Source organism: Ictalurus furcatus, chromosome 15 (genome assembly GCF_023375685.1).
Source record: "Ictalurus furcatus strain D&B chromosome 15, Billie_1.0, whole genome shotgun sequence".
Lineage (NCBI taxonomy): Eukaryota > Metazoa > Chordata > Actinopteri > Siluriformes > Ictaluridae > Ictalurus > Ictalurus furcatus.
Window position 1 is genome coordinate 13351342 of NC_071269.1, and position 15999 is coordinate 13367340.

Genomic DNA, 15999 nt, shown 5'->3' on the forward strand with positions numbered 1-15999 from the left:
AAATTCAAGAGCATAATCCGCCACACAACGTGATCCCTGCACCAAGGACAATAAGTCCTCCCCAGTCTCCCGGTTGTCTGGAGAGTGATCGAATACAGTGCAGAAGCATGATGTCAGCTGCTCATACGTGCTGATACCGTTCCCCTCCTGTTCCCATTCCGCGGTAGCCCAGAGGAGAGCTCTCCCGGTTAAAAGTTCCATGAAGTGGATTATCTTCTGATTCTCCATCATGTCTGGGTACGTGGAAAAAAACAGGGAGCACTGGAGTAAAAAACCTCGACAGCGTGCCGGATCTCCATCATACTTCTCCGGCGCTGGAGTGGAAGGTAAGCGTGGGGTCGGCGCCGTAGAAAGCTGCGCGGCTTGGTTTAGCCGAGCTACCTGCTCAGTCAGGTGGGCGAGACGGTGGTCATGTTCACTAATCATCCGGCCATGTCCCTCGATGGCTTGCGGCCAACGATCTCCCGCTGCTTCCATTAGAAGGCGAAGTATTCTGTCACAAACCTCGAATCGGCACGGAAGCAGGAGCAGGCGGCGGGGGTAGAGCGTAGAATCGGGAAGTTCAAGAAACGTAGTCGTAGGGTAAACAAGGGTCAAGCGATCAGGCGAACAATACAAACGGGGATAGGCAGAAAGCGTAGTCGAGACAGAAAACAAGGGTCGAGGCTCACGACAAACAAACAAACAAACAAACAAACAAACAAACAAACAAACAAACTAGAACGGCTTGGTAACGCAGAGAAAGGAGCTACTGAGCGTATACTTCGCGTATAAACTGGGTGAATGACTTCCCTAAATACTAGTGGTGAGTGTGTGTGATTGGTGCCAGGTGTGACTGATCAGAACTCCGGGGATGGTGGGCGCATGCGTGCATGAGAAGCGAGTGTTGCATCTTGGGAATTTGAGTTCTGATCGGACCGGGCTGTGACACAACATAACTGTATTTCATTCATTTAAGTTCAGTAAGCTGTGTAAATTTGAAATATTACTTTTTTTGTGACACAATTGTTTTCATTTTAATATTGAAAATCTGAATTTGAAATTCATGGTAGTATTTTTAATACTCTATTTTTTTTACTCATTTTGTTGCTGATAATATAATTTGTAATGAAAACATTTGTGTTAAATCGAAAAAGAATGCGTGTTCTCAGCATGTTCAGTTATTGTGACACTGGTCTCCATTATAAAACATATGTATTTATCTTTGAGCCCCATTTCTGTCCCATCTTCAATAAACTGTTCCTCAAAAAAGGGGGAAAATGAAGTGGCACTACATCCTATATGTCATAAATAAAGTTGCTGACATACTGTGGGTGAAGTGAAAGTCTAATGAGATGTCTTCTTTGCCACATCATAGCATAATAGTACCATTCCCCTTCCCCCAAACACACACACACACACACACGCACAATGAATAACATTAATAAAAAATAATCTCCCAAAGGGAAAAATTCCATTCATAGAACATAAAAATTTGTCACACCATTTCATCAGCACTTTAAGTGATTATAAACACATTGCCCATATGGTTTGTATAAACTTTGAAACCTAAAAAAAATTGCAAGTGCATTACAAAATTTCTGTGTTTTGTGATTAATTATGTGTTAATCATTCTATAACCATTTTTAATTATACCTTGGTGACATTTGCTTTGATCCAGTGGTGCTCTTTATTAACACTGTGTGATGGATCAACAGCTTTGTGCTATCAGTACTGAAAACAATAAGAGCACACTGTACTGTAGCAAAGAATAGCATGAGAGATGTATATAGATGAATCAGCATGAATGACAATAGATGAAGAAAAAATTTTAAAAAATTTGAGATGGGAAATTATACTGCATTTTGAGTTTTTCTCAAAATGGGGTACAGGGATCACCAGGGTCTGTGAAGCATAGTCAAAGTGTCCATGATTTTTATAATTTTGTTACAGTGGTGGAAATCACAAATCAACATTATCAATGTTATTATATTTTATACAGGGTTCTTAGAGTTATTAGCCTATTTTGACTATAACCTCAATAACTCAAAAACAAGTAGCCCTTGGTGTAAATTTCATTAATAAAAATCTATGGTTTCAATAAATAACCAAAATATTATTGTACACATTTGAACAATGTACAATATTTAAATACATGGATTGTGTTCATAAAATAAACCTGTATGAAGGAGTCCATGGAATTTATTTTACAAGTAATGGGTCCCTGGCTGCAAAAGGTTTGAGAACCCCTGCCATAAGAATCTGCTGAATGAGCTTTCTGCTAAATTGCCTTTTCCCCCTACAATCACAGCAGCAGTTTTTGTACATTAGGATTAAAATATTTTTTTTTTACACAGAGATTGTCCATGGCAACTTCATAACTCAGCCCAGGTAACAATCAATAATAGAGGACAATGATCCTATATTGAACTGTTGTGTCAGCACATTTACCGTATATGCATTAGCAACCAAAATAGCTTTTTATAGTCTGCCTTTTTTCATGAACTTTATCTACTGCTGATGTGCAGTTTAAATGAAAAACATCCATCCATCTTCTATACCACTTAATCCTTTTCAGGGTCACAGGGAAACCTGGAGCCTATCACAGGGAGCATCAGGCACAAGGCAGGGTACACCCTGAACAGGGTGCCAATCCATCGCAGGGCACAGTCACATACACATTCACACACTATGGACACACCAATCAGCCTACCATGCATGTCTTTGGACTGGGGGAGGAAACCGGAGTACCCAGAGGAAACCCCCGCAGCACGGGGAGAACATTCAAGCTCTGCACACACAGGGCCATGGTGGGAAGCGAACCCCCGACGCTGGAGGTGTGAGGCGAACGTGCTAACCACTAAGCCACCATGCCCCAAATGAAAAACAAAACAAACAAACAAACAAACAAAAAAGCTATAGTTATTAGTCGTGTCAGTATTGTTCCAATCAATTGCATGTAGATTTAATTAATAATACTAATTCTAATTAAATAATATTGTAACTCCAATGTAGTGATGGATTTGAAGAACTATCCTTTAAACAGGAAACGTGAAATAGGTTGAGCTTCTATGCAAGCTTCCGTGCAGCATGCTGTTAAATTGCAATAAAACACACACACTGGAGTAAACTGCTGGCCACCCAATCCTGCTTCAGCCTTAATCACTGTTGTCTACATTTCCATGAACTTGCGGGTTATGCAACTGTAATTAACCTTACTTAGCATAGTTGTGGGGGTAATTTATTGGGCTTTTTGTGTGCCATAATAACTAAATGTTAATTGGAGTCCATATGAATCAATTAGGCTTTGGCTCAGAGTGATGCAGCGTTTGTGTCAAAGTGGCTGTCATATCAAGGTTATTAAAATGCTTGTCTTTGCCCAGATATGTTTAGTAGTTTACACCAGCTTACATAGAGCTATAGGAAGTAAAGTTTATGTGTATATTCAATCACATTTTTAATAGTAATAGATAAAATTACAGTTATAAAATACCCAGTCCTGCTGTATCTGCCAGTTTGGCAAAACAACAAAGCAAATGTATGACGGTGTACTGTATTTAAGCATGTAAATGATATTCAATGGATTCTGAAATCAGTCAAATGTCAAGCCTACAAGACAATCCAAAATTCACAATGCAAAAATACTGCAAAAAATTATATTGTACCAAGTGGAAATATCTTGAATACAAGTGGATTTATCTAATTATTCTCATTTTCTAATTCTCATTAAAACCACTGTCAGGTGAAATGAATAACATTGATTATCTTATTAAATGGGTAGCTGTCAAGGGTTAATATTGGCATCATTGGTAAATGTGAGCAAAGAAGGCTGTGAAAATTGTCTATATTGTTTAACCTTTTGATGTTTGTTAAAAAATTCACAAAAATGCTCTGCTCTCATGGATATCAAACAATTGCAAACACAACACAGGTTTATCCAAAAAATGCTTAATGTCCTTCAGAGGGGCAGGTCATGGATAAGCAGGCTTAATATTCTCAATCACTGCCAACATGTGGCCACCGTCACGTAGTATGCTCACTAAAGAAAACTGCATCAGCGGCACTCAGAGGGAGTGGAAGTAACCAAGCTCTAAATTCTTCCAACCCACTCCATCCAAGCATGCTTGTCCTTTGCTTCAGTCCTCCTTCACACACCAACTGCTCTTTGCCACACACACACACACACACACACACACACACTCACAATCAGTTTCCTGTGTTTGATACCAGTTTTCTCTACATTGCTATCTTTGTCTTTGATTATAACTGTGCCGTACAATTTAAATTGTTAATAAATTAGTTATAATCAGACGTACAGTACATCCTCCTGTCTTGGAATTCCTGACAGAAAACCTTGACGGGAGAATGTATTTATTGAGTGTTCTGGATTCAGAGTGAAGACATGATGCTGATCTTCATGAGGCTGTTACCAAACAGGGAAGGCTGTTGCATGATCACCAGCAGGAATTGGTGAGACTAGACTCCAATGCTGTCTTTGATTATCCACCAGAAGGAAGAAAGGGCAGTGAAAGATTGATGTACCTCACAGAAGATTTCTCCATAGTTACTGAATATGTATTTGTCTTTGCATAATTGCAAATTATGCAATGAACCATTGTATGCCATATCCGAATGGGTGGGTTCCATGTGACCTTGACTACTACAATGACAGTGTGAGTCTCATTAACATGTCTACTAACCTGGATAATTTCATTCATTTCCATTCACATCAGTTCTTTGCAGAAAGGCAAAGAAGACTGGATCTGTGCATCTACTGTGGAGAACCTGGTCAAAGTTTGGAGAGATGCCCTAATTTTTGCTTTTCTCAGAAATATAATCACAAGGTAACAAGGTAAGCTCCCTTTCATATTCCATCACCAGACAGATTCTTGTGCCCATAACTTTTCATTACTTTTTCAGCTCGCTTAGACTTTGCATTACCAAACTTCCTGGCAGCAGATCTGCTTAACCAACTACAGGTACCCATAGACCCTCTCAAAACACCTATCTTGGTACAAGCCATTGATGGGAAACCTATCAGTAAGGGTTCTACCCCACACATCAATCACCCTATTAGTATTAGGTTCCACTGACCAAGAGAGGGCTACCTTCCTCATCATAAGATCAACTTCATATAAAGTAGTTCTTGGATAACCTTTCTTACAGCTTCACAACCCCACAATAGACTGGCAGTTAGAACAGATCATGTCCTGGTCAACCTCTTGTAGGGAAAATTGTCTAAAGCTGCCATACAAATTTTTATCCTGCTCTACATTCATACAGATTCCCAAGTCTATGCTAGAGGCAGATATCACGTCTGTTATTCTGACCTCTGAGAAGTCTTAGGCACCAACCCACCTCAGAATCATATACTCTATGAGAACAGAAACCAAGCTATCCCCTATTTAGACGAGGCTCATCACCAGCTTCAGTTGGGTTTTAGTTTTCAAGAAAAAACAAACTAGTCTATGTTGTTGCACAAATTATAGGGGTTTGAACAAGATCATGTAGGCATAAGAGTACCCTCTCTACTTGGTGCTATCAGCTATAGACCCACCAAGTAACTCCTGTCGTTAACCAAACTTGATCTCATCAGTGCATATAACCATACTTGGATACACAGGTAAATCAATATCAAAAATCTTCTTACACCACATTCATCTAGCAGATTTTTAAGATCTTCTGATAGGTTTCTTCTGTATGTCCCTCTATCCTGTTTAAAATCTAAGGGGGATAGAGCTTTTTCTGTTGCTGCCCCTCGTTTATGGAATCAATTGCTACTGGACATCCGCCTTGCACGCTCAATTATCATTTTTTAAAAAGAGGCTGAAAGCATATCTCTTCTCCCAGGAGTTTTAATCAAATGTTTACTATTGTCTATTGTCTGTCTTTATTTGGCTTTATTCTGTTTTCTATTTTCTTTTCTTACTCTGTTCAACACTTTGGTCAGTGTTGCTGTGTTAAATGTGCTATATAAATAAAATTTACTTACTTACTTACTTACTTACACAAAGGTGATGAATAGAAGACACATATTTTTCACCAATAGGGGACTCTATGAATACCTTTTAATGCCTTATGAACTCATAAATGCCCCCTCTATGCTCCAAGCATTCGTCAGTGATGCTTTCCATGACATGCTGGATAAACAGATAATGTACTGCATATAGATGGCATTCTTCTAAGATGTTCTAAGATGTATACTTGATAACCAAGACAGTGCCTACCTAGACATATTTGTATGCTCCTCCTGGAACTGCTGTTATTATTTATTTTAATCCCTACAGTTACTGTAAATGTGCAGAACTCATATGAATTAATTCCTTACTGCAGACAGAACCTTTAAATGACAAGATAGCATATAGAAGGGAGGTGGCCAATTTCGTGCCATTGTGCCAGAACAATAATCTCTCGTTAAATGCCATCAAAACTAATGAGATGACTGTCAATCTACAAAAGAGTCAGGAACAGCACACACCACTATACATAAGTGAAACAGAGGTAGAGAGGGTGAAATTCCTTGATGTTCACATCAGTGAAGATACTTCCTGATAATGCTAAAGAAATTTGCACTTCTACAGGGGTATCTTTGAGAGCAGTCTCACTAGTAGCATCACAGTCTGGTCTGGAAGCTGTGTGTACCACTAGTTACATAATTGGACTATATTTATATTCATACAATGACAACAAATGTCTCTTTTATTGTACAAGTGCTATTGTCTCGTCACGCTACAGCCTACCTACCTCACATTAGTACTTGTAGTATATTTTATATCATACTTATAATATGTATATCACACTCCACCTGTACACCACATCCTATAGTGCAATTTCCAACCATTTTATAACACTATCTGTACAGTATTGATGATTTATCATTATCATATTTATAATTGTAAAGTGTAACTGTCTGTTTTCTGTGCATATAACAATAAACACTTGAATTTTGAATAACCACTTGAAAATGAAGAAATGTCTTCCACCAGATTTCTATTTCCTAGGCTACATCACTGAAACCAAGGGTTTCAGATGGATGACCACAAGGTGGCAGCAGTTGTAGAGTGGCCTGAACCTCATACCATCAAGCACTCCAACATTTTCTGGGATTCACTGGGATTCACTGTGCTTCAGATCCATTGCAGTTCCTCTCACTTCCTTATTGAAAGGAGGTACAACTAAATTAAAATGGAATTTGGCCACCACACAAGCCTTCAATGATTGCAAAAGAAGGTTCACATTGGCTCCTGTGTTCAAGCATCCTGACCCCACATTTACTTTTATTGTGGAGATGAATGAACTGAATACGGATGTTGAAGCCATTCTCTCACACAGAGAAGTAACCCATCCAAACTCTATCCATTTTTCCCACACAACAATTCACCTCCAAACAGTCAAACAATCATTCCATATTGCCAGTGGGCTTTCCCTCAAAACTTGTAAAGGGTGTGTCGAAGTTGTCACAAGGGTTCACAAAAGATAACACTCATAAATCATGCAAATACCGTACTTTATTGAGGATATGAATCAAGTATTAATACTGATTCCTATTGTGGAAGAGAATCACCTGAGGTGTTTATACTGCTTTTTAGGCTATGGAGGATGAAACTCACTCATCTACTGATACTGTTCTTTACTGAAAATAAGAACATTCACTCAGCATTCAGTACTCCTATAGAGGGTGAAAAATACTCATGGTTCTTATAGTGACCTCTTCATCTGGGACAGTTGGTCTGGTATGTTGGGTGGTGGGCACAGAGGGCCCATTATTAACTATAATTATTGTATAATCATATAACGTATAATTATTGGAATCATGGTCTGTTCAGTCCGTACAGGATTTTACAGAGGTTTTTTTGTGATAGTTGCGGCCAAAAATGCTTGATTTTGCTACCGATTATTTATTTATTTATTTTTGATGCAATTTGTGGAGGTTTTTTCTTTTTTTTTTCAGAAAACCACTTGAATTAGAGAAATTGCAATTTTACAAAATTGTTTTGCACAGTCTTTTGCAGTGATGTCTGTTGGTAAGCTTTTATCTGAACTCATGCTCAGTGCATGTGAATTGGGGGTTTTGGCTCAATGCGCATTGTGATGATGTCACATGGCACCTTATGATGATGTCACATGATACGTCTTGGCCCAATTGGGCAGAAAATCTGTGGTAATTTTGAAAAATTTCTGCGATTGCAAAATCGCTAAATTCTGGAGGTACTGTCTGTTCAACCAGTTTGTTCACCTACCTCAATAAAACCATATTCTCCATACAATAAATCCTACTGTACTGTAATTTTAACACCAGAGTGTTAAACATCAGTGCTGCTGCAGTGCTGAGGTCATGCTTTACACTCTTCACTCTGCTTTATTGTTGCCCCACATTGCCAAAGTAGGCCTCAATTTCAGACAATAATAGACAACCACATATAGGATGCAATGCAGACATTATACAGACCTTTAAGCTTTGTATTTCAAGCTCTGTATGTTGCATTTCTGCTAACAGTTCTTGCATTTGACTCACTCCCGTTTCCAGCTCTTCTTATCTGCATTCCAACAAAGTAAAGGGACTCTCCATTGGGATAGCTCAGCAGAGTTTCCTGCCCACATAGTTTATACACATAGGTTAAACAAAATAGTTTAGCATTTTCTTTTAGCATTGGTTGAAAGTAAACTTTTGTTTCACTTTTTGTTCTCTCGTTTATCCTCGTATACCTTCTATGTTTTTTGGCATACATGCTCCAACACTCACTGTCTAGACTGAGTCTAGTTTCACTTGTCTAAGGGGAAGAACTGAAACAGATGACCAATAAGGAAGAATCAATTGGGAGCTAAATTAATTAATCTTTGTCCCTTATTTTTCTCATTCTGTAGCCTGTGTTACCAGCACAAGTACAGGTACTCTAGGTAGTAGTAGTACTCTACTGAGGCATCAGTGTGTCGTCTTCACACACACACACACACACACACACACACACCCCACACCCCACTTTCTTTAGAAAACACCACAGATACTATTGTATACTGTTCCAGTTCAAACTGACTTTCCCCTAATTGTTATCTCTCTCTCTCTCTCTCTCTCTCTCTCTCTCGATTTTCAATTTCAGAGTATGTTATTGGCATGATTGTTTACACACAATATTGCCAAAGCATCAATACACACAAGAAAAAGCATTTTGAGATGAATTTTGCTGCAACAGGTGCGAGACTGCCCTCTCCCAGTAGCACCTACATTTGGTTTGTTTCTGATAGATTGGAAAACTGTAGTAAGAGCTTAAGAATTTTTCTAAGTATTTTTCTCTTGTGTTACGAAAGGCATCACAATGAAGGAGAAAGTGTGCCTCGGTCTCAACCTCACCAGTCTTACAGTGACAGCACACGCTTTCTTCCTTTGCTTGTGTCTGCCTTTCGCTATGGCTAGGGTGTGATCACTGAGCCTGTATTTTGTAAAGATCAATCTCTGTTTCCTATCTCTGATGCTGAAGAGGTATTTTGCAAGGTTGTACTTTCTGTTTAGGGCCCAATAATGTTGTAGTTTACTTTGGTTTTTACTTCCGCTTTCCCAGTGGTCCAAATATGCAATTTTAACATGGCTTTTATGATTTGGTTTATTGTAATTTGGTTTTGTTTAGTGGAGCTGGTCTGAAACCTTGTAAGTTTTAAAGCCAGCTGACAGTGGGGACTGGTTTTAGATCTTAGCTCTTGGGTTTTAAGGGTTTCATTTTGAAGTGTATTGGGGAACTTAATTTAAGGTGAGTCCAGAATTTAAGAGATTGTTTTTGAATATGTACAATAAGGGATATCTGCCTAATTCAGCTCCGCATGTGTTAATTGGTATTGGTGTGTGTTTTCTCCCTCTCTCCTATCCAGATTCAGGTTCCAATCAGGGTTTGGTGTTGTATGTTGTTTTTTTGCTTGTTTTATTTTGTCTTTTGTTTTTGTTTTTTACACTGCCTAACTAACTAAGTAATGCCTAACTTTTAATGCCTAACCTTTTCTCTGTGTGTATTAAGCAGCAGAACAACTTAAGTTCTGCAAAGCAACAAAACCAAAACATAAATTTAATTCTAGAACAATTGGCAGTATGAAACCTCAGCAATTACACAATGCTTGACAGCACAGTGACAGCATAGTGCCTTGCATTAACCCAATGCTAATGATGCCAGGGTATTATTCTTACAGTCAACACACATTTTAGAAATTTTAAATAAGTCATTGAACTTTATAAGTGTCAGCTGAAACTGTATGCAGTAGACTTAATCAACAAATCAATAAATACCCTGATTATTCCCCCATTTTTCACACTTCTGTCACTCTTTCCTCATTATTATCTGAGGAAGCGGTTGCTCTTCTAACAGTCCCCAGTGTGTATTCTATTAAATTCAATGTTATTTGTATAGCACTTTTAACATGTACATTGTCTCAAAGCAGCTTCACAGAAACATATAAACACAGGACACAAATTTTAAATGTGTGAATTTATCCCTAATGAGCAAGCCAGTGGCGACAGTGGCAAGGAAAAACTCCCTAAGATGATATGAGGAAGAAACCTTGAAAGGAACCAGACTCAAAAGGGAACCCATCCTCATCTGGGTAACAGGGGATAGTGTGAAAATAAAGGGAAGTTCATTATGATTTTTATATGAAGTCTGTTTTGTTGAACTAAACCACTGTTCACTAAAGGAGACTTAAGTGCAAAATTGTATGTGGTCATTTCTTTCTTAGGCCATAGCAGCAACCGTAGTTCAAGCACCACAGTGCAACTATACATGTGAAATTGAGGTCCAAGCATCCTCCACAATCTCCAGGCTGCACTGCTTGGGACTGTTCTCAGTAGCAGAATGTAGCCACCAGTTGATGAGAGCTTCAACCAGAGGTACGGCATCAGGATGGATCAGGCACGTCCAGAGAGCAGAAAGGGTCAGGATCACTGGCATCTCCATAATATCATGTGTAATTCGACAGAATGAGAGAGGGAGAGATTTTTAGGTATGCTTACAATACCATGATGGGTAAGACGGTGTACTTTGCATAAAAGAAAGTCTATTCATGGTAAGCTTGATTAAACAAATATGTTTTCAGCCTGGACTTAAACACTGAGTCTGTGTCTGAGTCCCAAACACTAATTGGAAGGCTGTTCCATAACTGTGGGGCTTTGTAAGAGAAAGCTCTTCCCCCTGGTGTAGCCTTCAATATTCGAGGTACCAACAAATAGCCTGCAACTTTTGATTGAAGTAGGTGTAGCAGATCATAAAAAAACAAAAGTTCACTCAGGTATTGTGATGTGAGACCATTCAGTGCTTTATAGGTCAATAGTAGTATTTTATAATCAATGCGAAATTTTACTGGGAGCCAATGCAGTGTGGATAAGATAGGGGTGATGTGGTCATACTTTTTAGTTCTAGCAAGGACTCTTGCAGCTGCATTCTGGACTAACTGGAGCTTGTTTATGCACCTACTGGAACATCCAGACAGTAAGGCATTACAGTAATCCAGCCTTGACAGAAGCATGAACAAATTTTTCTGCATCATGTAGTGACAATATATTTCTTATCTTAGAAATATTTCTGAGATGAAAGAAGGCTGACCTAATAATATTATCTACATGAGCATAAAATGAAAGATTGGGGTCAATAATCACACCAAGGCATTTTACTGCTGCACATGATGAAAAAGAAAGGCCATCCAGAGTTACTATGTAATCAGAAAGCTTACTTCTAGCTGCATATGCTCCTAGTACAAGACATTTCTGTGTTGTCAGAATTAAGTAGAAAGAAGTTAATAAGTATCCAATGTCTAATGTTCTTTACACATTCCTCAGCTTTATTAAGCTGGTGTCTGTTGTCTGGCTTTGCTGAAATATACTGTTGTATGTCATCAGCATAACAGTGGAAGCTAATTCCATGTTTACGAATAATTTGACCCAGAGGTAGCATATATAAAATAAAAAGTAGTGGGTCTAAAACAGAACCTTGTGGAACACCAAACTTTATCTCAGTATGCATGGAAAAGTTACCATTTATATCTACGAACTGATAGCTATTGGTCAAATAAGACCTGAGCCAGGAGAGGGCCGTTCCCTTAATGCCAACAACATTTTCTAGTCCATCAAGGAGAATAGTATGATCAATGGTATCAAAAGCTGCACTAAGGTCAAGTAACAAGCAAAGAGACACAACCCTGATCAGAGGCCAGTAGTAGGTCATTTACCACTTTTACTAGTGCTGTCTCTGTGCTATGATGAGGCCTAAATCCTGACTGATACAGTGAGGGAAAGAAGTATTTGATCCCCTGCTGATTTTGTACGTTTGCCCACTGACAAAGAAATGATCAGTCTATAATTTTAATGGTAGATTTATTTGAACAGTGAGAGACAGAATAACAACAAAAAAATCCAGAAAAACGCATGTCAAAAATGTTATAAATTGATTTGCATTTTAATGAGGGAAATATGTATTTGACCCCTCTGCAAAACATGACTTAGTACTTGGTGGCAAAACCCTTGTTGGCAATCACAGAGGTCAGACGTTTCTTGTAGTTGGCCACCAGGTTTGCACACATCTCAGGAGGGATTTTGTCCCACTCCTCTTTGCAGATCTTCTCCAAGTCATTAAGGTTTCGAGGCTGACGTTTGGCAACTCGAACTTTCAGCTCCCTCCACAGATTTTCTATGGGATTAAGGTCTGGAGACTGGCTAGGCCACTCCAGGACCTTAATGTGCTTCTTCTTGAGCCACTCCTTTGTTGCCTTGGCTGTGTGTTTTGGGTCATTGTCATGCTGGAATACTCATCCACGACCCAGGAAGGAGGTTCTCACCCAAGATTTGACGGTACATGGCCCTGTCCATCGTCCCTTTGATGCGGTGAAGTTGTCCTGTCCCCTTAGCAGAAAAACACCCCCAAAGCATAATGTTTCCACCTCCATGTTTGACGGTGGGGATGGTGTTCTTGGGGTCATAGGCAGCATTCCTCCTCCTCCAAACACGGCGAGTTGAGTTGATGCCAAAGAGCTCCATTTTGGTCTCATCTGACCATAACACTTTCACCCAGTTGTCCTCTGAATCATTCAGATGTTCATTGGCAAACTTCAGACTGGCATGTATATGTGCTTTCTTGAGCAGGGGGACCTTGCGGGCGCTGCAGGATTTCAGTCCTTCACGGCGTAGTGTGTTACCAGTTGTTTTGTTTTATACAGGTAACAAGCTGAGATTAGGAGCACTCCCTTTAAGAGTGTGCTCCTAATCTTAGCTCATTACCTGTATAAAAAACACCTGGGAGCCAGAAATCTTTCTGATTGAGAGGGGGTCAAATACTTATTTCCCTCATTAAAATGCAAATCAATTTATAACATTTTTGACATGCGTTTTTCTGGATTTTCTTGTTGTTATTCTGTCTCTCACTGTTCAAATAAACCTACCATTAAAATTATAGACTGATCATTTCTTTGTCAGTGGGCAAACGTACAAAATCAGCAGGGGATCAAATACTTTTTTCCCTCACTGTACTCTCCCTTCTGTTTTTGGTAGTTTTCAGGTGATTTGTACACACTGTAAAGATTTATGGCTCCCTCTAACACCAAGAATGATTCATTGTCATCAGTTGATTCAGATGTTCCATTTGTATATGGTTTCTTGATTTGGTTTTGATCCTGTTTATTAGACTAATATCTTGTTCCATAGCCTGTACTGGAGACCTGAAAGGTGCCACAAATGTCACCAAGTAGTGCAAAGTTCTTCCATCTACAGGGCCATGGTTATCATCTCCGGGTAACTGCCTAGTATGCCAATCTGATCTTCTCCTTCACGAAGAGATTGGAATCTTCATACTGCTGCAGGATGCAGTCCTTACCTTGTTCATTAGTCAGTGCTGCATTTCTGCACAAAATTTGCCTTTCTTTACTGATTATCTGCTGTACATATTATAGATAGTCTTCAGAAGCATTTCAATATCTTCCACTGTTGATACTTTTTTCCAGGCTTCATCAGTTCCAAAATCTTCCCTGTTGGAGTCTTCTGAGTTCCTTGAAGCAATCATCTGCATGGCTAGCAAGACATTGTCAATATGAATATAAATTTTTTTTCAGGATCTGATATTGCTTTCTGATTTCTGGCTCTTTGGATTACATTTCTTTATCTTTTTAAACCAGATATGAACTCACCATTTTCTATGCATAAAAGTACTCATGGCTTCTAAATTTGTTTTCTATTCTATATGGCATGTAAGGTAGTCCAGTTCTGCCTACTTTTCCTTTCCTGTGGTCATTTCTTCCTTCTCGCTAGTCTTAGTTTTGTAACCATGCTTTTCCATACATCTCCTGTTGTTTCCACAATTTGCATACAGTATTTTCTCTAGTGATTTTTTTTTTTTTGCCTGATGTGTCCAATGTACAAGTTGCAAGTCTAGTCATTCTGGCTTACAGTATTAAATAATACCTTTATTTCAAGTCAACAATTTTCTGGCTTGTCCAGCTCGGTCATCCATAAAATTCAATAAAAATACCCTGATTTGAACATGTTTGTTCTAACCAAAATGTATGTTCACTTGAAGAGCTTGTCTAAGGCTGTAATTCCAAGATTGATTCATGCTCCAGATTTATGACTGCTTGTCATTTCCTTGTTGATTATTGATCTAAACAGGCTGAAGTTGTTTATTCCTATTTCTATTGTAGTTAAGAGACATATGAATTTTAAATTGTTTTGGACTTTGGACTTTTCTTTTTTCTGTAAACCTTCCTTCCCTTAACCCTTCTAGTGCTGTGCAAGCTAAATCTCATGCTAGGAGTTCCATCCATCCATCCATCCATCTTCTACTGCTTACTCCTTTTCAGGGTCACGGGGAATCTGGAGCCTATCCCAGGGAGCATCGGGCACAAGGCATGCTAGCAGTTTTAGTGGCATATTTTTAAGATTATATGATATATGTATATAAAATCAGTGACGTGCGGGCAGGGGAGGCAGTGCCTCCCCTGTGTCATCATGAAATGTAAAAAACAAATGATTAAAAATAAATAAATAAACAAATATTTGTCCACTGATCTGTGACAGAAATGTAATTATTGTATGATTCCAATCATTGAAATGATTTTTATAGTCAATATCGCTGAATCTGTGTATTTTCCTGTTCAAATACGGGGGAAAGATGTGAAGGGAGGCAGCGACGAGCTGAGCCTCCTCTTGGATTGCGCAATCCCTCACAAACTGGGTTGAGCTGCTCATTTTTTTATTTTTGCTCAACTTGAGCACGTGCAATTGATCTCTCTGTATGTCACCAATGTAATGTTTGTACACACTTTTATTGTATGTCCTCACGTTCCATAGTCTAGGTCATGTATTTCACGTACGTGTAAAACATATTAGTCTTGCTGATCTGACATAACACTGCAGTGAAAAAGCAGGAGGGGAGGCAGTACCTCTGCCTCACTAAAGGGGGCATGTTTGAGCACACGGGCTTGTTCTGCTATTGTTCTTCTTCACGTATTACAGACAAATGGCAGTGTGGTTAATATGCTAGCTAAAAAAGTCAAGTAGAGAAAGTTAAGTGCACCGCATCAGTCCATCCATCCATCCATCCATCCATCTTCTACCGCTTACTCCTTCTTTAGGGTCGCGGGGGAACCTGGAGCCAATCCCAGGGAACATCGGGCACAAGGCGGGGTATATCCTGGACAGGGTGCCAGTACCGCATCAGTCCGTTTATTTTTATTTTTTGCCCTGACTGCAAAAATGGAAGATTATATATAAGCTAAAACACTTCTCAAAACTGGACTTTCAATCAAAACTGGAAGTGATAAATAATGGAAGACCGATGCCGGAGCTAAAAGATTTGCTTCAAACGATGGGACAGAAGATATCACGCTCTTTTCAAACGGAGTGGTACACCCGAAAAGACTGGCTGTGTGCTTTTGCTACGAGAAACCGCCTTTTCTGCTTTCCCTGCCTTTTGTTCTCAACTGGTGACAATGTCTGGACTACAAATATGAAAACATTATTTACGGCAGTGAAAATCCATCACTAAAAGGTAAGTAACATTT